The sequence below is a fragment of the Aegilops tauschii genome, chromosome 3 (assembly GCF_002575655.3).
Source record: "Aegilops tauschii subsp. strangulata cultivar AL8/78 chromosome 3, Aet v6.0, whole genome shotgun sequence".
NCBI lineage: Eukaryota > Viridiplantae > Streptophyta > Magnoliopsida > Poales > Poaceae > Aegilops > Aegilops tauschii.
Window position 1 is genome coordinate 616719322 of NC_053037.3, and position 26445 is coordinate 616745766.

The following is a 26445-nucleotide window of genomic DNA, read 5'->3' on the forward strand; positions in this document are numbered from 1 at the left end:
TCCGTAGCATTGCATTAGATCATCAGGGATCAAACATCCCCGGTTCCATTTCATATATATGAAATAAACCAGGTCTCACATCATTCAGCCCGTACAAATAACAGTAAAAGTAAAAGACCTGGGGAGTTTGCGATACAGATTTATTACATATCTGTACAACAAAAGGAGTGGGAGTGGGAGGAACAGAGAGGCGGAAAAGAGAATATGGTTTTACAAACGGCACTGTATCAACCCCGGATCACGTGGATTGCATCTTCATCTGATGGATGCACTCGCAGGAATCCTTTTGTCGCATACCCACCGTGACCAGCTCCCAGCAAAGAAGCCCTCCAGGAAAGTCCATCAAGCATGTTCTTGTAGTTAGTCAACCTATATCCAGCAGCAATCACCTGAGCAGATCCATCTGGTGTGATGCATATGCCTCCAGCATTGGACATTCCTGGTATTTGAATAGAACTTTCCAGATTTGGATGTTCCTCAGAACCAGATGCCAGACCTGCTTCAGATTCAACCAGGTGCTACGATTAAAAACAATCTCATTTCTAAATAGCCATAAACACAACAGGAGTGCAGCAGAGATTACGTTAAAAACTCATGCTTCTTTTTGCACAACCATTTTGATGCCAAAGATTCAAAATCACAGATTCTTATAACAAATAGGCAGAGTCAAAGAAAAGATGTTTCACAGGTTCAATTTCCTTACAATGACTGCATTCTAGTGGCCCCATTCTCCTCAAGTTATCCCTAGTCAAAATTTTGTTTTGTGAAAACAGCCATACGAAGAACTGAATCCTGGGAGGGATTTTAAGAGACCAAACAGCAGAAAAATATTTACAAGGAAGACCTAACACACACCAAATCACCCCACTACTAGACCAGGGAAAAAACACGCCTGTTACTAAAATGAAACGACCTAAGCTACCTAAAAAACGACCATTAGGTGGCAGCAGCTAACAGCTGCGCCAAGCCCTTTACTCCTCCCAAATTTGTCTAAGCACCAGCTGGAGACTTGGTGTAGCGCCATTAAACACAGTCATTCTGATGCTTCCACAACATCCAGGGCCCCAAAGTGGTCAGCGAGTTAAGCCCCTAATTGTTTCCCGGAGTCAAAGAATTGATTCTCAGCCACCAAGCACAGAACACATTATCCTCGGCACGTGGTGAGAAGTCTGTTAGACTAGAGCAACAGAAGAGGATGCACCAAACTGGTCTAGAGTAGAGACATCCCAATAAGCAGCTTCGATGACTCAAAATAAACAGCCCCATGGAATAAGGCCTTATAGGCCGAACTGGTTGAGAATTGGCCGGACACTATGAACTTGCAGCGATGTTCATCTTGCACTATGAACTTGCAGCGATGTTCATCTTGCACATCTGGTTGCAGGTGCAAAACCGAGATCAACTACCAAATGTCTAAGAACTCAGCCAGGCCCGTGATCGTGAGGTCGCCAACAATGTCTTGAATCCACTGATTGTCCAAAAGAGCCTCTTCCAGTGGTGTTCATCTTGCACACCCGGTCGCTTCGCAGCTGCACAACCGAGATCAACTCCCAAATCTCCAAGAACTCAGCTAGGGATGCGACTATGAGGTCGCCAACAATGTCCCGAATCCATCAACTGCCCAAAAGAGCCTCTTTCATGATCCGCTTGTCTACTCTTTGCTTATGGACTAGTGCAAAAAGACTAGGTGCCAAGCTAGCAATTGATCTCCCTTCTAGCCTAGTTATCGGCCCAGAATAAAGTAGATTACCATCACACACAATCATCATCATGGTGATTGAGAGGAAGGTCCTAACTAAGTTATGAACATGTATAGGGAAGCAACCCATGGCTTATCCGGTTGTGTCATGGTCAGCCATAACCATCACAAGGATTTTAGATCATGGATACCAAGTACTCCGAGCTCTTTAAGTGTTAGTAATCCTTGCAACAGTCAATCAATAAGTCAAACTTTTCCTTAGGTAGTAAGCTAGTGAGTCAAGTCTGTGTCTTAGGCTACAAGTCTGTGGGTCAGGTCAAGTTGTCGAGTAGAACTTGGGAGCTGTGCCACCTAAGTTCTCCCAGCTCGCCCTTTCCACCGAGACCCTCGACATCTCTGAGTTATCGTGGAGGAGGTCACAAGTCGGCTGAAGGTGGCAGAGGACCGTCTTGAGTTGTAGGAGCCTTTGTGTGAGCATGGTAGACTTCTCACCGAGCAGCAGTGGTTGGAGAAGATGAAGGTGTGCCAAGGGAGCAACTCCTCTAGGCCTGCGTCGGTTGTGCACAGCAACGACGACGACCTTAGCGGAAGAAGGGTGGAGAAGGTGGCGACGATCGCCTGACATCTAGGGATGGCCAACATGATGACACCATGACCATTGGGTAAAGGAGTGCGGGCAGCCTAGGGGAAATAGAGGGCTCTCCTGGCAAAAGCAGAGGAAGACGAAGCTCCTCATGGCGGATGAGGAGCTTCCGCTCCAGCCCCATCCATGGAGGTGTGGGGCAACACCACTCTAGCCCCATCATGGAGGTGTGGGACGACATCACTCTAGCCCCAACTATAGTGGTGCATAATAGCACCACTCTCCACATCGATGAGCTGAAGGTGAAAGCCTACCTCGGTACAAGCAGTGAAGATAAGCAAATCGCGGGCTGGCACCTCGACACCGGCGCCATATGATGGGCCACAGTCTATGCTAAAATTGGCCGAGCTGTCATCGACACTATCAAATTTAGCGATGGCTCCGACGTTGCAATCAAGGGCATCGACACCATCATCTTTGCTGGCAAGAACGGCGAACACAAGGCCCTTGGCGTTGTCTACTACATCCCACGGCTGAAGAACATCATTAGCATTGATCAGCTTGATGAGAGTTATGCATGTGGTGATCCGAAGAGGTGTGCTTCGAATCTGGGATCAGCAAGGTCGGCTACTTGTTCTGGTCAGGCATGGCTGGAATCGCCTTTACCTCCTACATCGCCAGGTGGCGCGACCAATATGTCTCTTTACACACCATGATGACACCATTTGGAAGTGGCATGAGAGGTATGGACATCTCAATTTTGACACGTTGGAGATGGGACGCCTCGCCATGACATGCGTGTTGCCACGGGTGTGTCATGTGGAGCAGCTCTACAACACTTGTGTCATCACCAGGCATCGTCGTGGTGCATTTCCTCAACAAGCAAGGTACCGCGCGCAAGAGCTACTTGAGCTTGTCCATGGCGACATATGCAGTCCTGTTTCGCCTGCCACACCTGGAGGGCGGCGCTACTTCTTGCTGCGGGTGTCCCACTCGCTACATGTGGGTGATGCTCTTGGCTGCCAAGAATAGTGCATCTGATGCCGTCAAAAGGATTCAGGCAGGAGCAGAAGCTTAGAGCGGATGCAAACAACACGTGTTCTGCACAGAAAATGGCGGCGAGTTTACCTCGACGAAGTTTGCTGCCTATTGTGCTGATGTAGGCATCCAATGCAACTTCTCTGCACCTTATGTTCCGTAGTAGAATGGTGTTGTTGAGAGGTGGAACCTGATGGTGGTGGCAATGGCGTGTGCTCTATTAAAACAGAGGAGCATGCTAGCTGAATTTTGAGGGGGAGGCTGTGAGCACTATTGGTTGTCTTCCTGCTCAACCTTGCTCCCACCAAATCCCTTGCAAGAAAGACGCCATATGAGGCATTGCACGGCCACAAGCCGGCTGTCCACTACTTCGGACCCTTGGGTGCCTGGCTGTGTGTCAAAGAACACAGGAACCTGCGTAAGCTTGATGGTCGTAGCTCCCTCGCTGTGTTCATCGGCTATGAGGAAGGTGTGAAGATGCACCGGTTGCTGGACCCTATGACGAGGCGCATCCGCATCTCCCGGGATGCCATCTTCGATGAGAGCGTGGCTGGGATTGGTCAGAAGACAACGATGCACACTCGGGCGGCGACATTGATGTCCAGTACGTCGGTCGTCACCCAGCTATGCGTCCAGCTCAAGGGGAGCTGAGCCTGTGTCAACAGGACATGGTACTCGGGGTACTTCACCTGCCGTACCACCATAACTTGCATCAGCTCCAGCAACTCCAGAATTTGTCACACCACCAGCAGATGATGATGATCGACCCGATGTTGCTCACAGCGACACACTAGTTTGCTATCGCACCATCGAGGATTTGATTGGAGGAGAAGAACCACTGCCCAGACTTGCATCATGCTACCTTGATGCCGAGCTACACCTATCCAACATGGGGGAGACATGCTCATTTGCAAAAGCTGAGAGAGATGAGGCATGGCAAGCAAAACATGACATGGGACCTTGTCGATCTACCACATGGGCATGGTGATCAAGCACAGAGCACAACTGGTCGCACGAGGTTTCATTCATCAGGTCGTCATTGACTTTGATGAAGTCCTTGTGCCCGTGGCTCACTTGGAATCCATCGGCCGTTGCTTGCTTTGGCTGCCTAGGAGGAGTGGTCTGTCCACCACATGGATGTAAAATCAGCCTCCCTTAATGGAGAACTGAAGGAGGAGGTCTACGTGAAGCAGCCGCCTGGTTTCATGTTGACCGGAGAAGGAAAAGTCTTGCAACTGCGTAAGGCCCTCTATGGCATTTGGTAGGCGCCACGAGCATGGAACGCGAAGCTTGACTGCACGCTCAAGGATATTTGTCTCAAACAGAGCGAGCACGAGCACGCGGTCTACCGGCGCATCACCGGCGACGAAATCTTGCTCATTGGAGTATATGTAGATGATTTGATCATCACTGGTTCATCCAAGGGAGCAGTGAAGAGCTTCAAGGACGAGATGAAAGCAAAATTCCAGATGAGTGACTTGGACTGTTGTCATTCTATGTTGGAATCAAAGTTCAGCAAGACGGCGATGGCATCGGCCTATGTCAGGCACATTCTGCGTCTCACATCCTTCAGCATGGAGGAATGGAAGGCTGCAACCCAGTTCACACTCCGATGGAGGAGCGACTCAAACTGAGCCATGAGTGCACGACAGAAAAGGTGGATGCCACAGAGTATCGAATCGTTGGCAGTCTCTGCTACCTTGTCAACACACGATCGGATGTAGCATTTGCCATTGGGTTCATGAGTCACTTCGTGGAGCAACATACAGAGAAGCATATGATGGCAGTGAAGCACATCCTTTGATATGTCGCTGTACCAACCACTATGATCTAGGCTATACCAACCACTATGATCTAGGCTATAGCGACAATGACCTTGTCCACACACGGTCAGAAGATTGGAGAGACACGACTGGTTGGCTGTAGCGACAATGACCTTGCCGGTGACATTGACACCAGGAAGAGCACAAGTGGCACGATGTTCTTCCTTGGTAGCAGTTTGGTGAGCTGGCAGTCACTCAAGCATCGAGTGATGGCCCTGTCCTCCTATGAGGCAGTGTATGTGGCTGCCACATTTGTCGCAACGCAAGTACTTTGGAAGCCAAAGATTGCTGGCAAGGAGTTTTGAAACTTGGAGTTTTTCAATTTAGCCTTGCTTGGGAAGCACGGCTGGAAGCTCATAACAAGCCCGGAGTGATGAGGAACACTAGATGAGGAAAAAAAATCATATGTCAGATTTGTTTGGCTACTTCTAGATGCTTCCACTCTAGTGTAGTATGTCTTATTTTCTTTTCTACCCTACCTACTGTTTTCTACAGTCTTCTAGTTGTGAGTAGCTATGAGTTGAATGGTGAAACTTAAAAAATGTTTTCTAGAGTATTCTAGTTATAAGTAGAAGTATGTGAAGGCTTCGCAAAGCCCTATAAATAAAGGTCCTCACCTCTACTTTGGAACCAGACTATGTACGCCCATAACCTATAATAGAACTTTTTTTTGCGGGTGACCTATAATAGAATTTGGTGTTCATATCTAAGATCTTGGAGTAGATCTTGTGCTCTAGGAGTTCTGGATTGAACTCCTGCTTCATATTGGCCTACATTCGCCTCGTACGATATCTAGTGCAACACGTTGAAGTTGTTCCTTCAACACTTGTGCTAGACACATTTTCGCAGCAAGGTGAAGTTGCTCCTCCACAATCTTGTGTTGCTTCAAGTGGTATTAGAGCCCTGTTGATCCATACAAGTTCTTGCTGTTCTCTTTGAGAGCAAGCTGCAGCAAGCAATGGAGTAATTGGAGAAGAGGATGGATGCTGCAGAACAACAAATCAAAGAGCTGCGCGAAGATCATAATAGGAGATTTGACCAGTTGGTTTAGATGATAAGAAAGGGTGTTCCCCTTGCTGCCAATGAAGGAGATTCATCTAAAGAAGAGGATGTTCAACAAGAGAGAGGTAATCTTGGAGCAAGACTGCCACAACAACGTGCTGTTCAACGTGCTTCAAGAAGGCCAATTTATGTTGAAGCTTCTGAAGGTGAAGAATATGATGATGCCCTTGAAGAACCTGATCTCTATGCATATCGGGAAGTACCCAACCCTACATATGCAAGAGATACATACAAGGTGAAAGCTGAGATCCCAACTTTTAGTTGAAATGTTGATATTGAAGGGTGCCTAGATTGGTTATGTGAAGTGGAGACTTTCTTTGAGGTCATGGAGGTTTCGGAAGATCGTAGAGTTCCTTTGGTCGCATACAAGCTGAAAGGAGGGGCTGGTGCATGGTGGCATCATGTTCAAGAAGAGCGCAGACTGAGAGGAGAAGTTTTTCCATTGTCTACACTAAAGTTCCAACACACGTGGTGGATCTGATGAGGCTACCATCAAGGGGAAACTCAAAATCAGCATTGTCCTTTTCTGATAATTACACTGAGTTATTTGAAGAGATTCGTGGTGTTTTGGAAGCACAAAATCAGAAATATAAACAATTTGCTGATTGCAAAAGGAGGCCAAAATCATTCCAAGTTGTTGATAAGGTGATGGTATACCTCCGAAAAGAGAGGCTACCTTTAGGTGTTAAAGGGAAACTTAGGCAGCGAAGGTATGGGCCCTTCTCTATCGTGAGGAAGATAAATGATAATGCTTATGTGATAGATCTTCCAAGCGACATGGGTATATCCAACACTTTCAATGTTGCGGACTTGGCTCTACCATCCAAAAGAAGCACTCTATGAAGATAACTCGAGGGCAAATTCCAAACAACTAGGGGAGAATGATGCGGAGACTATGTACCCACTACGTATAATAGAACTTGTTGTTCTTATCTAAGATCTTGGAGTAGATCTTGTGCTCTAGGAGTTCTGGATTGAACTCTTGCTGCCATATCGGCCTACATTTGCCACTAGAGCGGTATCTAGCGCTGCATGTTGAAGTTGTTCCTTCAACACTAGTGCTGTACACATCGTAGCAGCAAGGTGGAGTTGCTCCTCCACAACCCTTGTGCTGCTTCAGATCATCACTTTTTGATGTTTTGCCCTCAGCCATGTCATTCCGACCGTTTGAGTCAATTCATTCCTTATAGTGTGGTCTTTCAAATCTTTTCTTGACTTTGGAACATCTTTTGTCTTTTTGGCATGTTGAACAGGGTACCAACCAAACTCTAGCAGACATTCTTCATGATATGTATGGCATCAAGACTATGAGGCGTATTGAAAAGATGCCAGTAAGGCAAGTCCCAAAAAACAGACTTCCTTTTCCATACTTTTTAACAACGGATCGAGGGCCTTCCGCTTCGTCTTTCCATTCGCAGGGCACTATTTCCAACACTTCAACAAATGAGGATTTCTTTTCTGCTCCTCTTACGTGGCCTTTGGCAGTCTCTTTTGTACCGTTGAACAAATCTCTATGACTTCTCCACTCGTCATCCTCATTAGGCCACCCCCATGCTCTATGAACACGGTTTTCTTAGAGCCGCCTGTTATGCGCTTTAGCTGGACATAAGACGTATCATCCATACACTTAACATAACCGCAGTGTTCGTGGCACACCTGGCCAAAGACATGCCCATAACCGAGATACTCATGCACGTTGTAAGCAAGACAACTCTCATAGGGAAATATTTTCCTTAGCTGGCGTCCTAGGTTTTGACACCTTCAACAACCCATAATGTGAGTAGCTCCTCCTTCAGTTGCTCGAGATACAAGTTAATACCATTCCCCGGTTGTGTCGGCCCTTGAAATATCATAACTATCTGTATATACTTTTGCTTCATGTAGAGCCAAGGTGGTAGGGTGTAGAACCATACAAAGATAGGCAAGATCTTGTGTGTGCTGCTTTGGTTGCCGAAATGATTAATTCCATCTGTACTCACACCCACCACGATGTTCCTTGCTTTCCATTGGCAACCATTTGCAGTGTGCCTCAACACGCCATTGTCTTTACCCGCCAGCTTCCTATCCTTGTGGCAACGCAAGTGCTCCGCGTCTTGTTGGCATGTAGACACTGCAAACGAGGAATGATAGGAAAGTACAATACAACCTTATGAGGAGTTTGCTTTTCCTGGTTGAATCGGGGTTCCTCGCACTTTCCAGACTGTTCGGTATTCGTACTCATTCCGATAAATGATACAGTCATTGATGCAGGCGTGGTATCTTAAGTGCAGCAAATCAATAGGGTCCACGACCTTCTTTGACTCATCGACGACAGTAGGTAATGTGTTACCATCGAGAAGAACTTCATGTAGATACTCCAATGTAGCATCCATGCTTGAGTCCGTGCTTTTGTGTGTTGCCTTGATGTCTCGAAGCTTGAGCGTGATGTTGAGCTTGGTGTCCTTGGGATTACAACCACGATGCAATGGAGTTTTTGAGAGGAAGAGAGTGAGGAAAGGAAGAACAAAGGCTCACATGCCTACAGTGGGGTGAGCTCAATTATTGCCCCTCCCCCCCCCCCCCCCATACACATTTGTAGCATTGGCAACAAAAACGACGCCACTATTACGAAAAGCACTTTCGACGCTACAGAAGAATCAATGCCACTAATAAAACACGCGCAGAGGTGCACATGACATGTGGGTCCCAATATATCTTGTGGCGAAGGTTGAAATAGCCGAAATAGCCCACACCACTAGTGGCCAACGCCTCTAGATTTCAGGGCCCACATGGCATAAGCGGATAATGTTACTTGTGGCATGACCCTTACAGACCAATGCCACTAGAAAAGGAAGTAGTACCGGCAAAGGATTTTTTAAGACGCCGCTATCAACTCTTGGCTTCGCAGGTAGCTGGGTCCCAATTACTAGTGTCGTTGGTGTCCTCCAACGACACTAATGTGAACTCACAAGTAGCGCTGACAAAGTTTCTCACGCTTGTGGTTTTTTCCGAAGATACTAGTGGCGCACGGATTTTGGTCGGCGCCACTAACTTCCTCAACCTATAAGGGTTTTCCTACTAGTGAACCAGAGAAGTGAGGGACTAGATAAGATAAGGAAGACCAGACGGGGCGGTGCCAAATCGGATGGTGCATGCATGTGTACTCGAACAAGACAACCAACACACGCACACACACGTGCTTTTTAGCGTTTGGGTCTAATTTCTAATAGTGGTTGTTATTGAATTTTATACTATAGATAGTGGACGACCTTGTGGAAAGCAATAGGCTTTATAATCTACTTGTTCATTGGCTAGATCTTTTTTTTTTCTTGTATTCATATGTCAGCTACTTGCTTTAGAAGTTCACATACTGTACTTATCTAGTTATTTGTATCTTTCTTACCATTGATAATTGATTTTGATCTAGGAAGCATGATTTTAGTGGCTTCATTTTTTTTCTTTTTATGCAGTCAACTGTCTTTGGGTCATGGGTACATCTAACATCGGTTTTGAAGGGGTGCATGGGAGCTTTGGCAATGGCATCAGGAATAAAAAAGGGGAAAATGTCTTAAGCTTTGCTCTAGCCTACGACATGATTGTAGCTAACACCCTCTTTAAAAAGAGAATCACATCTAGTGACTTTTAGTAGTGGTCAACACTCTTAGCCAGATTGATTTCAATCTTTCGAGAAGAGAAGATAGGCAGGCATGCCTAGATTGTAAGGTGATGCCCAGAGAGTGTTGTCTCTCAACATAAGCTTGTGGTGGTTGACTTCAGCTTTCGGATTCGTGCCAAAGTCGCTAGAATGAAGTGGTGGAAGCTCAAGGAGGAGGTAGCTCAGATGTTCAAGGAGACGGTTATTAAGGAGAACCCTTGCGAGGAAGGAGGTGATGCAGACAATATGGATGAAGATGGCGACTTGCATTCGTAAGGTGGCCTTAGAGGAGTTTGGATTGTCCCGAGGAAGTAGAAGCGATGCTAAAGATACCTGGTGGTGAAATGATGATGTCGAGAAGGCTATTAAGGAGAAGAAAGATTGTTTCAGACGCCTTTACCTGGATAGGAGTGCAGACAACATAGAGAAGTATAAGATGGCAAAGAAGGCCGCAAAGCGAGCTGTGAGTGAAGCAAGTGGTCGGGCGTATGAGGACCTCTACCAGCGGTTAGACACGAAGGAAGGCGAAAGGGAAATCTATAAGACGGCCAAGATCCGAGAGAGGAAGGCGAGGGATGTCGACCAAGTCAAATGCATCAAGGACGGAGCAGACCAACTCCTGGGGAAGGACAAGGAGACTAGCATAGATGGCGGGGAGTACTTCAACTTGTTGTTCAGGTGAAGGACAAGGAGACTAGCATAGATGGCAGGGAGTACTTCGACATGTTGTTCAGGTGAAGGTCAAGGAGACTTGCATAGATGGCGGGGAGTACTTTCACATGTTGTTCAGTGGGGTGAATGAGAGCTCTACCATTATACTGACTACTCTTTCGATGATACCAGCATGCGTTTTGTGCGGCGAATCTAGAAGTATGAGGTCAGGAGGCAAGACGATGGACCCTGATTGTATGCCCGTTGAGGTGTGGATAGGTCTCGAAGACATTGCGATAGTATGGCTAACTAAGCTTTTCAACCCCATTTTTTGGGCAAATAAGATGCTGGAAGAATGGAGAGGAGTATATTAGTACCAATCTTCAAGAACAAGGGGGTGTTCAGAGTTATACTAGTTACCGTGGAATTAAGGTGATGAGCCATACAGTGAAGTTATGGGAGAGAGTCATTGAGCATCGCTTAAGAATGACAAGCGTGACTAAAAATCAGTTTGGTTTCATGCTTGGGAGGTCGACCATGGAAGCCATTTTCTTGGTGCGACAACTTATGGAGAAATACAGGGAGCAAAAGGACCTGCATATGGTGTTCATTGACTCGGGAAGGCCTATGATAAGATACCACAGAATGTCATGTGATGGGCCTTGGAGAAACACAAAGTCCTAGCAAAGTGCATTACCCTCATCAAGGACATGTACGATAATGTTGTGACAGTGTTCGAACAAGTGATGGCAACACTAATGACTTTCTCGTTAAAATAGGACTACACCAGGGGTTAGCTTTGAGCCCTTATTTTTTTGCTTTGGTGATGGATGAGGTCATACATGATATACAAAGAGATATCCCATGGTGTATGCTCTTTGTGGATGATGTGGTGCTAGCAATGATAGTCGGACCGGGTCAATAGGAAGTTAGAGCTATGGAGACAAACCTTGGAATCAAAAGGTTTTAGACTTAGTAGAACTAAAATCGAGTACATGAAGTGCGGTTTCAGTGCTACTAGGCACGAGGAGGAGGTTAGCCCTGATGGTCAGGTGGTGCCCTAGAAGGACACCTTTTGATATTTGGGGTCAATGCTGCAGAAGGATGAGGATATCGATGAAGATGTGAACCATCGAATCAAAGCCGGATGGATAAAGTGGCGCCAAGCTCAGTGTGACAAGAGAGTGCCACAAAGCTAAAAGGCATGTTCTATAGGACGACGATTCAATCCACAATGTTGTATGACACTGAGTGTTGGCCAACCAGATTGAACTGAAACAACGAAAGCCAGTTATTGTCTCGTGCGAGCGCCTGGGGGGGGAGGGGGGTGCGAAACCACGCGTCGTCGCCTCCAACCCTCCCCTCCCCCTCCCCGTCGTCGCCCGACAAAGCCCGGCCGGTGTCGGTGGCGGCGGGCCCTCCTCCCTTTGGCGTCTGGCGCGGATGCGCGCAGCTACGCAAGGTGGCGCGGTGCGGCTGCGTCCGGGGCGGCCGGACGGCGGCTCTCTGGCGCGAAGGCGCGAGTGGCTGCAGATCCGCTGCCAAGCATTTCATGCCGGCGTGGGGCGGCTATGGTGAACTTCTCGGTCCAGATTTGGATCGTGGGGGCTCCGCCGGCCTGCTGCACGTGGGCGGCGCGGGCTAAGGTAGCGTGGGCCAGCCGTCGCCGGTCGTCTCGGCTACTAGAGGTGGTTGGCGTGGTGGTGTGCCATGGTGAGGTGATCCGATGGCTTTTGCGGCTGGAGTTGCCTAGTCTGGGGGCATGGATGGTGCGGGTCGGTGGGGCGGCGGTGCTTAGAGATGGGTGTCGGCCCCCCGCCGGTGGCGCTAGGTGGTGGCAGTGGGCCTCCTTCGCCTTTCTCTAGGCCGATGGCATGGATGTGAGTTGGGGCTTGTGCTCGGGCGGATCTGGACGGGGCCCGGGGCGAGTTGGAGTTTGCGCTCTGGATAGGTGCGCTTGGGCTCGATCCGGGAGGTGCCTGTGGGCGTTGAGGTCCCTCTCCTCGCGGGTACGGTGGACGTGGGTGGTGGTCGAGGCTGCGAAACGCTGTCGGGCACATCGGCGTCAAGGGCCATGGACATGGCGTTGTGAGAATGTGCTCGGCGACAGCCGTCGGGAGTCACGAGCTAGTGTATCCCTCGGTGCACCGGGACAGGCTAGAGACGAAGGCGTGGGTGCTTCCTACTGCGGAGGCATCGACCCATACTCCGTGATTCATGCCGGGCTAGGAATGCAAGGAGCTCCCTTTTACTCCTACCGAGGTGGATGCACCATGACGTGGACGGTTTGTGGAGCCTTGGACATGGATGCTGGGGTGGCGGCCCCGGATGGCGGTCCACATGGTTGGCTCTCCGGCGGTCACCATGGCGGCAGTGAAGGCATTCCCTCTTGGTCGTGTGGGCGGCGGTAGGTGGTGCAGCGGGTGGCTCGGGCGCGCTCTTTGTCTCTGCCAATGGCGTCGCCCCGATCCGGATCTGGAGTGCTGGGCACGTCGCACTTGCCCTGGAGACCTCGTCTGGTGGCGCGGGGAGTTGCCGAGCAAAAGCTCCGCGCTTTGTCACCGACGACGGCGACGCTTGGGGCGTTGTTATCATCTTGAAGACGTCGTCGTGGTGCTCCTCTTCGTGTCCGGGTTCCGGGTGAAAACCTATGTCTGTTCGGGACTCGGCAATGGCGACGCTTAGCGCCGTTCTCCCTCCTGGGGGCGTTGTCGTGGAACTTAGGTGCTGTTCTCAGTTCCTCCTGTACTTTATTTCGGTAGCGTAGTCGCGTGCGTGATCCGGTTAGCCTGGGATCGGCATTGTTGGAGTGCTACCCCATCCCATTGTATCGTTCGGCCGTGTACTCTGTTTGATTGGTGCTCTATTTATAAAGTGGGGCGAAAGCCTGTTTCGAGAGAGAGTGTTGGCCGACTAAAAGGAGACATGTTCAAAAATTAGGTGTGGCGGAGATGCGCATGTTGAGATGGATGTGAGGCCACACAAGGAAGGACCAGGTCTGGAATGATGATATACGAGATGCCATATTCAGCGCAGGCCTCTGGAAGCTCCAGTGCATAGCGGACGGCTAAAGCGTGTTGATAATGTCAAGAGAGGTAGGGTAGATCAAACTTGACATGGGAGGAGTCCGTAAAGAGAGATTTGAAGGACCGGAGTATCACCGAAGAACTAGCCATGGACAGGAGTGCATGGAAGCTTGCTATCCATGTGCCAGAGTCATGAGTTGGTTGCGAGATCTTATGGGTTTCACCTCTAGTCCACCCCACCTTGTTTGGGACTAAAGTCGTTGTTGTTGTTGTTGTTGTTGTTGTTGTTGTTGTTGTTGTTGTTGTATGCAGTCAACTGTCTAAATCGTGTGTTTATGTTGCATAGGTTTGCTGCATAAAAGCACTGAAAAACGTCTTATATTATGGGACAGAGGTAGTACCTTTTTAGCAATCATGTGTTACGCCTCGAGTGTTTGAGCATCTGTTCTTAAGAATCCAGATGGCATGCTTTGATGATGTGTTGATTCAGATGTCTAATTTTGTGCTGTAGATGGTGTAGTATCTCTAAGGTAATCTTTTCAATTGCTATTTGCAAGAAAAGGAGAAAAACTCAGTTTTACTTGCAGATGCTCATTCCTGGAGATATGTAATGAGCAGATTTTGGACTTGCTCAATCCAAATGCAACATATTTATAAGTAATCATTAAAATGTAGTATCTGCATATAGCTATTTGGTCGTTGCATCTGCCTGCGCGCCGGGGCTCCCCTGCTACGGAGCGCCGCCGCTTAGTCATCCACTTGCTTGAACCCTGACGCCATCAGCATGGACCATCTCCTGCAGACCTACCATGCTCGTGGTCACTGCTGACAGAAGCACATTCGTTCTGGGCTGCTGCTACTATCTCTCTCTCAGATACGTGTACAGAAATGTTAAGTTGTTGCTGCTGCTCTACCTCCTCTCCCCCCGACCGTGCAAACTGCAAAGGCTGCTGCTCTTCTTTCTCTCAGGAGCTTCTCTCTTTCATAGCAAAATACAAGATCTTGCAATAGAATTAATGTGTCAATCCAAAATGTGATTTTTTTATTGTTATGAAAAATATTCGTCTAATGTCAGGTTTAATTCAGAGAAACCTGACAATGATGTGCACGTATTATATTCTTGATGTTGGTATTTCATGCCCTATATCTGTTTGCTAATGTCTACAACAACTAACCATCTGTTTTTATGTTTCTCTGCCTCCATCCAGCTAGGGCTCTTTTGTGTGTGCAGGACAATCCCAACGATTGTCCATTCATTTCATCCGTCGTGTACATCTTGGAGAACGGAAGTGCCAAACTTCATGTCCTAAACCAACCGGTATATTCTGCACCTACGAATAGCAAAGTAGAGCATGCAACAGGCAATACTCAAAATTCAAAGAATATGCCAACTTACAGTTCTAGAGAGAAGATAGGCCAGTTATCACATTACAAGATATTTTGTAAAGGGGGGCTCAGATCAGATAGTTGCAAAGGTGGTTGGTTATGGGGGTACATTCCATTTCACAGCTCCATTAGGCTTTGTTCGGTTACACCTCCTCACAGGGGGATTGGGGTGGATTAGAGGAGGTTTTGACTTGTGGAGGGTGCAATCCCTGCCAAACCCCTCCATTTTCCCTGTCAACCGAACAGGCCCTTATTCATGTTGCTAACCCTCTTTCTTTTTATACTCCATTGTTCATGCTCCTAATTCTCTTTCTTTCTTTTAACCCATTCATGTTGCCAAACTTAGTAAGCTGTGATAAGATGACAAAGTGAAATTCCAAATTACACTAAATGACAGTAGAATGCAAGCATATTACACTTTGATAGTAAATTTGCATTCGGATCAGACCAACTACTAGAAATGTCGAGATGATATCTGCATGTCCATTTTATTTTACTGTATTTATTTTGCCTTCCTCTCCCTACTGAATAAGCATTGGACCATTGTCTTACTTAATTGATTTGCTTTTGTGGGGCTTCATTAAACCAACTAAGTAAACAGATTTAATTGCCTGCTATTGAAAAAAGAAGAGTGAAGATGTTTTTAACTGTTCATGTACTTTCTGTTTTATATGTACTGAGGCTCATACTCACTCAAACATTTCATGTTTGCATATAGTCCTTTGTTTTGTTACAGAGAAGGTATCATCGTAGTAAAATAAAATAAAATTGAAGGTTGCTTGTGGTTGATGAATTTGTAGAATAATGTCTACTTTATTATAGCAAGACCATATTAGGTTAGGCTGCATATGTTGCAGTTTTCCGATATAGAATACATTCTACATACCAATAAGCCTGAGGTATGCCATTAATGTCATATTTTTTTCAGATTTTTATTACTAAATACAAGGGAGCATCACTGATAATTAAAATTACATGTGGTGTTTTAGTTCAGATTGCAGAGGCCAAACCTGATGTTACCCCATTGTTTTGTAATGTGCAAGTTAAGCTTCTGATGCTACATAGTTGGCATGCAGTAAAATCTAGCAACCATTGGTGCAGTGCCAAATAAAGTAACCACAGCCGGTTTTATCAACAGAGTCATATTTCAAAGGTACCCCTTCGCGTAAGTATGAAACAGTTCTTCGGCTTAAGAAACTAGAGTCTTAGCTTACTAAATTAAATCTTATTAATAGCTCATTTTATTAGAAATTCATGATTCAGGACCATCAGAAACGCTTACGTGGTTCAGGAAAGCATCGAGCATATCGTGTAGAGGATAACACGTGCCAAGGGTTATCTAAATTGAGTTGAATTCGGACTTCCAATCGTGGTATTTTCTTTTGACTGTCTAGGTCGGCCGGTGCCAGTTACTATATAGCTTGCTCTTCCTAACAAAAGTAACACAAATTACTATACCTTGAACTTTGCAACCTTAATATGGAGGTCATGAAACAACATTATCCAACTGCAGGTATGGGTCAGAGGTAGTTTATACTTGTGGAAAGAAAACTCAAGAAGTAACATGGCTATTTTATAACATTATAAAAGGCTTTGCAGCATTGAATCTTAACCTGATGAAAAGGTGCGATTTAAAATGGTAAAGAGTCGCAAAAATGATTGAGGCGTCTGACGAGAGGGCCAAGAAAAATAACGTATAAGCTGTGTAGACAATACATGCACATGGGTAGTTATCTTGAGGGCTTCAGACAAATAGGCCCAGTAGGGATCAAATCTCTTTGGCCGTGCAAGCCTTACTGCCTTAGAAACAAGCTTGCTGAGTTTTTTGTCATAGAGGATCTACTTCCAATTCTGTACCTGTTGTTACATCTCTGATTGCCATGTTCTCTATGAAATGAAATCGATTTTCATTGTTGCTTACAAACTTTGTCTAGTTTTGTTAGGAACATCACAATTTTCATCGGTAATATATTCAGTAAAACATACATGTATGCATGAAAATTACTTATATATTCCTTGGACAAGATGCTCAGAGTTTTATCAATTTTGTTGATGCTTCCAGAAAAACAGGTACAGGTTCTTCTGTTCACATTCTTTGATCTTCAATTTCACCTGATCTTTCTTTGCAGAGATATATATTTTGTCGTAGAAGTTGCTATTCCATCAGTTGGCAAGTTAGTGATTTTATTTAGAGGTGATGTTATTTTTTATGCTGACTATTAACTTGACTGTCATACGAGTAATTTCTTGGAAAATCTTGGGTGTCTGCTTAGCTACAGGATAAGAGTCATGTATTCCTTGGAACTTTATGCTACACTCCTGCAATTATATGCAGAACCAACGGATGGGCTGTTCTCTGCTTTAACCTGAACTTACTTTTACTTGCAAATGATAGCAAAGATTAGGAGAACAGTTTAAATGCAATCAACACTGTACACCATCTTTAATTTGACGTGTGATTATTTTATTTTCATTTACAGATGACTACTCCCTTGTTAGAGATAATCACGATTAGGAGAAAACTAGTCCGGGACGGACTTGTAGTCTTTTGCCGAGTCGGCTAGATGCTAGGTAGGATAGATACTATTTATACCTATACCTAGTCCCCCTGTAATCATCAGATTGTAAAAGCAATAAACAACAGGGACGACACGTTCCTGGTTTTGCGATCAAGTCGCCGTGTCCTGTTCACGTGTATAGCCAGCTACAAAATCGATCCAGTTAGCCTGCTTCTCGTACGTACGTGTGCAACTCGCCGGAGTCAGCTAGTTTGCTACCTGCGTGTCTCCAGCCTACTTCGTCGTTCGTCGCTCCGCCGGAAAGTAATCAGCGGATCACTACGTCGACGTCGGGACCAGTGCCAACAATTGGTATCTAGAGCTTTGGTATTGACGTGATTCTCGGAAAGCAATCGAAGGATCATGTCGACCACGGGCAAGGAGATTGTGACGGCGGCAGCGGGAGCACCGATGCCGATGGTGGGGGGATCACAATTCCCCCGTCTGGATCGAGAGGACTACGCACTATGGGCGATGAACATGGAGGTCGCGATGGAGGGAGCTGAGTTCTGGGAAGCCGTCGACCCGGGTGGCGCCGAGTACGCAAAGGGCGCGGCGAAGTACCGGAAGGATCGTCAGGCGTTAACAGCGATCTACTCCGCCATGCCGAAGGATGTGCTACAACACCTCGTCGGAAAGAACTCGGCGAAGGAGGCATGGGAGACCATCAAGATCCTGCACCAGGGTCATGATCGTGTCAAGGAAGCACACCTTCAGTCCCTGATGAGAAGCTACGAGTGCCTGAAGATGGATGAAAGTGAGATGGTTGATCAGTTTGCCGCCCGTCTCAAGACCCTCGTCAACGGCATACGCAGCTATGGTTCAACCCTAGAAGAAGTTGCGATCGTCCGACGATTTTTGCGCGCCGCGCCCGCACGCTACATCCAGATCGTCACGTCGATCGAACAATGTCTCGACCTAAAGACTCTCACGGTCGAGGATCTCGTCGGAAGGTTCAAGGCCCACGACGAGAGAATTCGTCTCAGCTTCGGCGATTCGAAGGAGAGTGAGCATCTCATGCTTACAATGGCTCAATGGATGGCCCTGATGAAAGAAAAGCAAGGTGGATCCTCGAGCGGCGGTAAAGCAAAGGAGAAGCAACGCCCGGCGAGAAAGGACTTCGCTGGACAGGAAAAAAAGGCTGGAAAACCAAGGAGAAAATTTGACATAAAGAAAGTAAAGTGTCACAATTGTGGAATCCTCGGTCACTTCAAGTCTGATTGCAAGAATCCACCGAAGGAAAGAGCTCTCATGGCCAAGGGAGGCGATGATAGCGACATGATGCTCATGGTCGAAGTATGCGAGCTTATGGACGAGGTGGGTCCAGCTCCAAAGGCGCCGGCTACCGAGGTTGTCACGCTCAACGAAGAGAAGGTTTATCTTCATGACAAGCAGAGGACGAACACGGCGGGACACGTGTGGTACCTCGACACGGGAGCAAGCAACCACATGACCGGCGACAAGGACCAGTTTTCTGAGCTAAATCTCTCGGTGGGAGGCACGGTTCGGTTCGGTGACGGGCGAACCGTTGGCATCACAGGGCGAGGCACTGTCCTGTTTGAGCTGAAGAACGGCGGTCACAAGGTACTCACAGATGTGTACTATATTCCCAAACTAAAGAGCAACATCATAAGTCTCGGCCAGCTTGAGGAGCGTGGTTGCAAGATTGTGCTCGAAGATGGCTATTTATGGGGGTATGACCGTCAGAGGATGTTGATCATGAAAGTGCAGAGGTCGCCGAACAGACTCTACATCCTCAACTTGGATTGTGTGGATCCAGTATGTCTCTTGTCAAGCATGGAAGACTCAACATGGAAGTGGCACGCGCGCTACGGTCATCTAAATTTTCAAGCTCTTCGGCAACTTGGACAAAAGGAGATGGTACGTGGTCTACCGTGCATCGATCATGTTGAGCAAGTGTGCGACGGTTGCCTTGTTGGGAAACAAAGGCGGGCCTCGTTCCCTAGAGAGGGAAACTTTAGAGCAAGTAAAGCTCTTGAGTTGGTCCATGGAGATTTGTGCGGCCCTATTACTCCGGCTACCCCAGCTGGGAACAAATACTTCTTGCTCATCGTCGACGACTTCAGCAGATACATGTGGATTGTGTTGTTGAAGACGAAAGATCAAGCTTTGCAAGCCTTCAGGAAAGTAAAGATGGCGGCCGAAGTTGAGTCTGAAGCCAAGCTGAAGGCCCTCCGTACCGATCGGGGGGGTGAGTTCAAGTCTCGTGAATTCACGGAATTTTGCGAAGCACATGGGATCAAGCGGTATCTTACGGCGCCATATTCACCGCAGCAAAACGGTGTTGTGGAACGGAGGAATCAAACCGTGGTGGCGATGGCACGAAGCATGATGAAGAGCAAAGGGATGCCGGGCAAGTTTTGGGGTGAGGCGGTCAACACGGCCGTTTATTTGCTGAATCGGGCTCCAACCAAGAATGTGGTTGGGATGACGCCGTATGAAGCATGGTACGGGCACAAGCCCGCGGTTGATCATCTTCGCACTTTTAGGTGCGTCGCGCATGTGAAGACGGTGGCTGGGCATACTAGCAAGTTGGCGGACCGGAGTACTTCAATGGTGTTGGTTGGCTATGAAGCGGGCACGAAGGCATATCGTGCATGCAACTCCTCTAACAATAAGGTGGTTGTAACGCGTGACGTGGTCTTTGAAGAAGCAAGGTCATGGAATTGGAACTCCACCGAGCCGGTATACCCGATCTCTGATGAAATCTTTCACGTTTTTTACAACGATTCTGAGCGAGCAGATAATGTTGATCAACCGGACACTTCGGCGGCACGGAGCGATGCTCGAGACGACGACGCGCGGCGAGACGCGTCAGGGAGTTCACCTGTATGTGGTGGCGTCCCAGGAAGAGACGCTGCGAGCGGCGCTACAGGCAGCAGCAGCAGTGGAGAGAGAGCCACGTATCCTGCACCCGGCAGCCCAGCCAGGTGCGCTGGAGGCAGCAGCGGCCCAGCACCAGGCTCTCCACCAGGGAGTTCTTCCCACGAGCCAGAAAGCCCAGCCGCTACCCAATCTCCACAAGGCCACGTGACAGGAGGTCCAGAAGTGCATGCACGTGAAGCAACTTCAGATTTCGTGGCTGGTTCTTCTGGTGCACGTGCAGATAGCCCAGGAGAGCCCCAATCGCCAGAAAATAGAAGCTTGGAAACTTCAGATGAATTTTCTTCGTCTTCGACAGAACAGGAGAGGAGGGAACATCCGCCTACGCCAGTCCGTCTTCGACCAGTGTTAGATTTATATCCGAAGAAAGCGCTTCAGAAGATAAATCCAGTGAAAATTAAAAGAAGAGGACGACAATGTTTGCTAAGCGTCGAGGAACCGACGAAATTTGAAGATGCAAACAAAGAGGAGTACTGGCGTCGTGCTATGGATGAAGAGTTGGGATCGATACGAGACAACAAAGTATGGGAGCTCGAGGATCTTCCCAACGGCCATAAAGCCATAGGGCTCAAGTGGGTGTATAAAGTCAAGAAGGATGCCGAAGGGAACTTGCTGAAGCATAAAGCTCGGCTCGTAGCTAAAGGATTCGTGCAAGAGCAAGGTGTGGACTTCGAGGAAGTATTCGCTCCAGTTACAAGGATGGAATCGGTGAGGCTAGTTATAGCTCTCGCGGCTCAAGAATCTTGGAAGCTACATCACATGGATGTAAAATCCGCATTTTTGAACGGGGAGTTGAAAGAAGAAGTATACGTGAAGCAACCACCGGGGTACATCAAAGAAGGAGAGGAACACAAGGTGTTGAAGCTACACAAGGCATTGTACGGGCTACATCAAGCTCCTCGGGCGTGGAACATCAAGCTTGACCGTACATTGATTTCTCTTGGTTTTGAGAAAAGTCCACTCGAGCATGCTATGTACAAGCGAGGTAAAGGCAAGGATCGTCTCTTAGTGGGCATCTATGTTGATGATCTCTTGATAACTGGAGCAGACGAAGAGGAGATTGCGCGATTCAAGCTACAGATGAAGGAGCTATTCAAGATGAGTGATCTAGGGCTCTTGACTTACTACCTCGGGATCGAGGTACATCAAAAGCCGGAGGGGATCACACTATGCTAGGAGGCATATGCAAAGAAGATACTTGAAAGCTGTAGCATGGAGGATTGCAACCCAAGTTTTGTTCCAATGGAGCCTCGACTGAAACTTAGCAAAAGGAGTGAAGCCTCTGCGGTTGATGCAACGGAGTATAGAAGTGTGGTCGGAAGCCTAAGGTATCTTGTGAATACACGACCGGACTTGGCCTATTCCGTTGGCATAGTGAGTCGCTTCATGGAAGCGCCCACGACTGAACATTGGGCAGCTATCAAACATATACTCAGGTACATCAAAGGGACAACAAACTTCGGTTGTGTCTATTTGAGAGAGAAGAAGGAGATGGTGGAGCTACTTGGCTATAGTGATAGCGACCTGGCAGGAGATGTGGACGACCGTAAAAGTACATCGGGAGTGGCATATTTCTTGGGCGGGAGCATAGTGACTTGGCTATCACAAAAGCAAAAGGTGGTCGCATTATCATCCTGCGAAGCGGAGTATATTGCAGCTGCGACCGCGGCGGGTCAAGGGGTGTGGCTAGGAAGGCTACTCGGTGACCTCACAGATAAGGAAGCAGAGAGTGTGGTGCTCAATGTTGATAACAAGTCTGCGATTGCCCTATGTAAGAATCCAGTGCATCATGATAGGACAAAGCACATCGACATACGGTATCATTACATATGGGAGTGCGTGGAAGAAAGCAAGATTGAAGTCAACTATGTTTGCACCGACGACCAGCTTGCAGATATCCTGACCAAGTCTTTGGGGCGGCAGAAGTTCACGGAGATGCGGGGAAGGATTGGCGTCCAAGCTGTGAAGTGAGGACATCGTGCTTAGGGGGGTGATTGTTAGAGATAATCACGATTAGGAGAAAACTAGTCCGGGACGGACTTGTAGTCTTTTGCCGAGTCGGCTAGATGCTAGGTAGGATAGATACTATTTATACCTATACCTAGTCCCCCTGTAATCATCAGATTGTAAAAGCAATAAACAACAGGGACGACACGTTCCTGGTTTTGCGATCAAGTCGCCGTGTCCTGTTCACGTGTATAGCCAGCTACAAAATCGATCCAGTTAGCCTGCTTCTCGTACGTACGTGTGCAACTCGCCGGAGTCAGCTAGTTTGCTACCTGCGTGTCTCCAGCCTACTTCGTCGTTCGTCGCTCCGCCGGAAAGTAATCAGCGGATCACTACGTCGACGTCGGACCAGTGCCAACATCCCTCCGTTCCTAAATATTTGTCTTTCTAGATATTTCAACAAGTGACTACATACGGAGCAAAATGAGTGAATCTACACTCTAAAATATGTCTATACACATCCATATGTAGTTTGTGTTGAAATCTCTAAAAGGGCTTATATTTAGAAATGGAGAGGGTACATTCCAAAAGCTTTTATTATGAAGAGATTACCCTAAAAATAACAATCAGGATTTTCGTTCAACTTGCTTCTCTGGTGCATCATATTCACCTTATTATTTAGCAGGATTTGAGTCCACATCAAAACTCGCTCCAACCATTAACCTTTGCTGTTTTTCTCAAGATCAAACCTCATGAACAACTGCCTCTGCCTGCTAGTTCATAGTAATAACTGGATATAAAATGGTTTCAGAAAGCGCGGCCTGGCCAGAATGAAGCCGAGGGCATTGACCATGATGCTGTTGCTAGGATGGACTTCAGAGGGTTTGGCACATCGGAGAAGTGCATTCCGCTTTAGGTGGGATCTTTTGGTCCAATCCAATAGATGGCTGTTAGCTCTTTGGTACATGCACTTGGATCTCAGGATAGCGCCAGGCATAGCTCTATGATGCAAACCTATTGGAGTGAATAAACTCTGTTGTGATGAACGGTGTTCTTGTTGTAAATTGGCGGTCATCTGAAAACATTTCATCTTTGAGAAGTATGATAACTATCACTCACATGTTTGCCTCGGGTACAAGAAAGCAATCGAAGTACTCTGTTTCTCGATACCCGTCTTTCTACTCTTGCTGGTTCTTTGCCTGAATTGTTTTGAAAAGGATTTCATTTCGGAGTAATTAAAAACATATGCATTGTAGATAATTCTAGGATGCTGGCCATTTGGTGAAGGATTTGTTCGAAGTAAGTTGTATCTTCTGAAAGGAACATTACTTCCTGGAACACAACAGTTTAGTTTTGCCAAAGGGAATTTCCTTATAAACAGTAGAGTGCCGCGTGTTGCATCATCGTTCACAGGGATAGAGATGAATGTGACTGTTAATGTATGGGCAAGCAAGCAATGCCTGGTGAATCGGGTGAGGAGGCTGGACAGGAGCGGACAATGCTGTGGCGGCGTTCTCCTCCGCCTGAGCTGCTAATCTGTGCGCATGGCGGCGTGATGTTGTCAGCCATTGCCGTGCTTGGGTCGCCTCCAAACCAGTCTTATGTCTTCGCCGATGTCCCATTGGCGGAGGTCGTCCAAGTCCAACTCCGCCATATCAAATATGATTTTATCTTTGGTGGTCGTCGGAAATGCCGGCTCTAGGTTCTCCTCAAGCAGTGGGTGTACGTGGGTGGTATTGATAAATTGTGTGCCGCCGCCTACCTCTTTCTTCGAGCTGATGGAGGCTGACCTCGGCCGGTTGGATCTTGCAGGTCGGTGCTCCGGCGATATGAATGGTGTGCACGGCCGGCCACGATCCACCCAGCCCTCACGTCTTGGCCCGAGTCATCTGTAAGGAGCAGAGTAGGAATTGGGAATCGGCTATGGTCCTTGCGTCCGGAAATACTTGTCCGGGGAATCTAGATGTATTTTAGTTTTAGATACATCTATTTGTATCCATTTCTTCCCCCCTTTTCGAAAAAAAAAATTTGTATCCATTTCAAGGAAAGTATTCCCGGACAGGAGTAGTTCGAATTCACTCATGCCATCGTCAAATGAGCGGTTATAGGTAAGCTCGAACACCAGCTTTTTCCCAAGCTGGGGCGCGAGGAAAACTTTCCGGAGCTCTTTGAGGTCTTCCGAGCTTGCCGATGTCCCCGGTTGGTCTGACCATTGTAATGGCTCCTCACCGACAAAGGCGGCGCTGCAACACACGAACAAGCACTGCAAATTGAGCATCAGGAGGAGGAAGCTCGGGCTGTACTTTGCAATTCGGGCCGAACGCTTTTTGAACTTGAGACACATGCAGAACAGGATTAATCCGGTTGTGTGTTCCGGAAGTTGAAGACGATAAGCAGAAGCCCCCACGTGGTTCAGCACTTCAAAAGGTCCGTAAAATTTGAACAACAGCTTGTGGTGTGCCCATGGTGCCAGCGAAGATTGAATATAAGGCTAAAGTTTGAGGAAGAAATCACCCGCACTGAAATGATGATAAGAGCGTTTCTTGTCTGCTTGATGTTTCTTGCGAGCACGGGTACACTCCACGTGTTGTTGTAACAGCCTAATTAAGGACCATTCCACCATCCGGAAGCAAGGAATCCAGATCTGAAACTCCACATGCTTCTGACAAGCGATATGCTGAATTGCCTTGGAGTTTACCCGAATCTTACCTATAACCACACTTTTTGCCTTCCAAAGGAGAATGAGGGCTGGTGCTGTACCAATATTCTGCTAGTGACAACCATTGTGCCCGCTTCACAAGACAATCATGAGAGAAACAGCGCAAGTACGCCTCCAAACATTGGTTGACACGTTCAGACTGCCCGTCGGTTCGAGGATGATGTGGCGAACTCATGCAAAGCTTGTGAAAATGCGGTCACGATCAGTCACCATGGACTCAGGCATGCCATGAAGTTTATGAATATTATCCATGAAAGCTGTTGCCACTATAGAAACTGTGCATGAATGCTGTAAGCCAGATGAAATGGGCGTACGAGACAACTTATCAACTACCAGCAGGACATAGTTGAAACACCCAGATCGTTGTAATCCTTCCATGAAATCCATGGTCAACAATTACCAAAATTGTTTAGGAGCCGGCAACGGCTCCAATAGTCCAGGATAACGTGCAGGCTTCGAGTAACTTGCATCTTTGGGAGGTAACCACACTCGTTCTTTGTAGTGAATTAGTCCATCCTGCAAGGAAAGTTTGCCATCACTCTACATTGCGACAACCAAATGAATGAGGAGTTCTTTAGCTTGATCATTATCCCCCTAAATGTCCAGGATCCCCTGCATATGCTATGGAATGGCCTTGTTGAAGAAGAAGAGCTCCCACTCCCGTGTCACACGCGTTAGTTTCCACCACAAATTGAGAAAAATCTAGGAGAGCTAGAACTGGCACGTACACTAGGACAGATTTAAGCAATTCAAAAGCACTTTGGGCTTCCGGTGACCAAACAAGTGGGCTCGCCGGCGCTTCGGTCGCCACCGCATCCATCGCACGCCATGCAAGCTTCTTCTTCGACCGCCTAGATGGGCCGTCCGCCGCCTTGTTCTTCTTCCCGGAAACCTTGCCCGCCTTCGCCCGCGCCGCATTTGGGAGCTTCGAGGGGGGGCGGGGGGGGGGGGGGGGGGGGGGGGCACGTGGCTTCACGGCGGGCGCCGGCACGACGCCACCCGCCGCCGAGGTCGTCCATGGCGGCATGAAAAGGCCGCGCGCGATACCGGTGCATGGAGGAGCACCGGCGGAGGCGAAGCCAAAGCTCCGTCGCGGGTGTAGGAAGGGGTGAGTGGGGTGTCGGGGCGTCCATCCCTCGGGCGAATTCGTCGGCGGCGGCGCGGCGGAGAGGGTGCGGCACGCGCGCTCGAGTGTGCGGCACACGGAACCGGGTGCACGAAATAAGCGGCGCATGATGCCGTTTCGCTCCGCGCGCTGAACCACTTATGCCACGCGCGCGGTTTTTGCGCCTCCGCTGGAGCGCCCGGAGCATGCAAATTTTCCAGCGCGATGCTTATATAGCGCGGCTGTCGGAGATGCTCTGAACATGTAGTGCATGAGAGGCTGTGCTAGCAGTCTTCATTAGTTCTGGGCT

The 26445-nt window shown here is 47.9% G+C and overlaps 1 protein-coding gene across 22 annotated transcripts in view; it reads left to right on the plus strand.

Annotated features, from left to right (window-relative positions):
- LOC109783444 (uncharacterized) overlaps window positions 1-23478 on the plus strand; it is a 42608-nt gene extending 19130 nt beyond the window's left edge. For 14 of the 22 annotated variants that reach the window (XR_006671281.1, XR_006671262.1, XR_006671270.1 and 11 more), the window contains 2 exons: window positions 14729-17096; window positions 23123-23478. The gene's annotated coding sequence lies outside the window, so the exon portion shown is untranslated. The remainder of the gene's footprint in view (window positions 1-14728; window positions 17097-23122) is intronic. The other 8 variants (XR_006671274.1, XR_006671267.1, XR_006671268.1 and 5 more) reach the window with 8 other exon arrangements.
- The last annotated feature ends 2967 nt before the right edge of the window (window positions 23479-26445 follow it).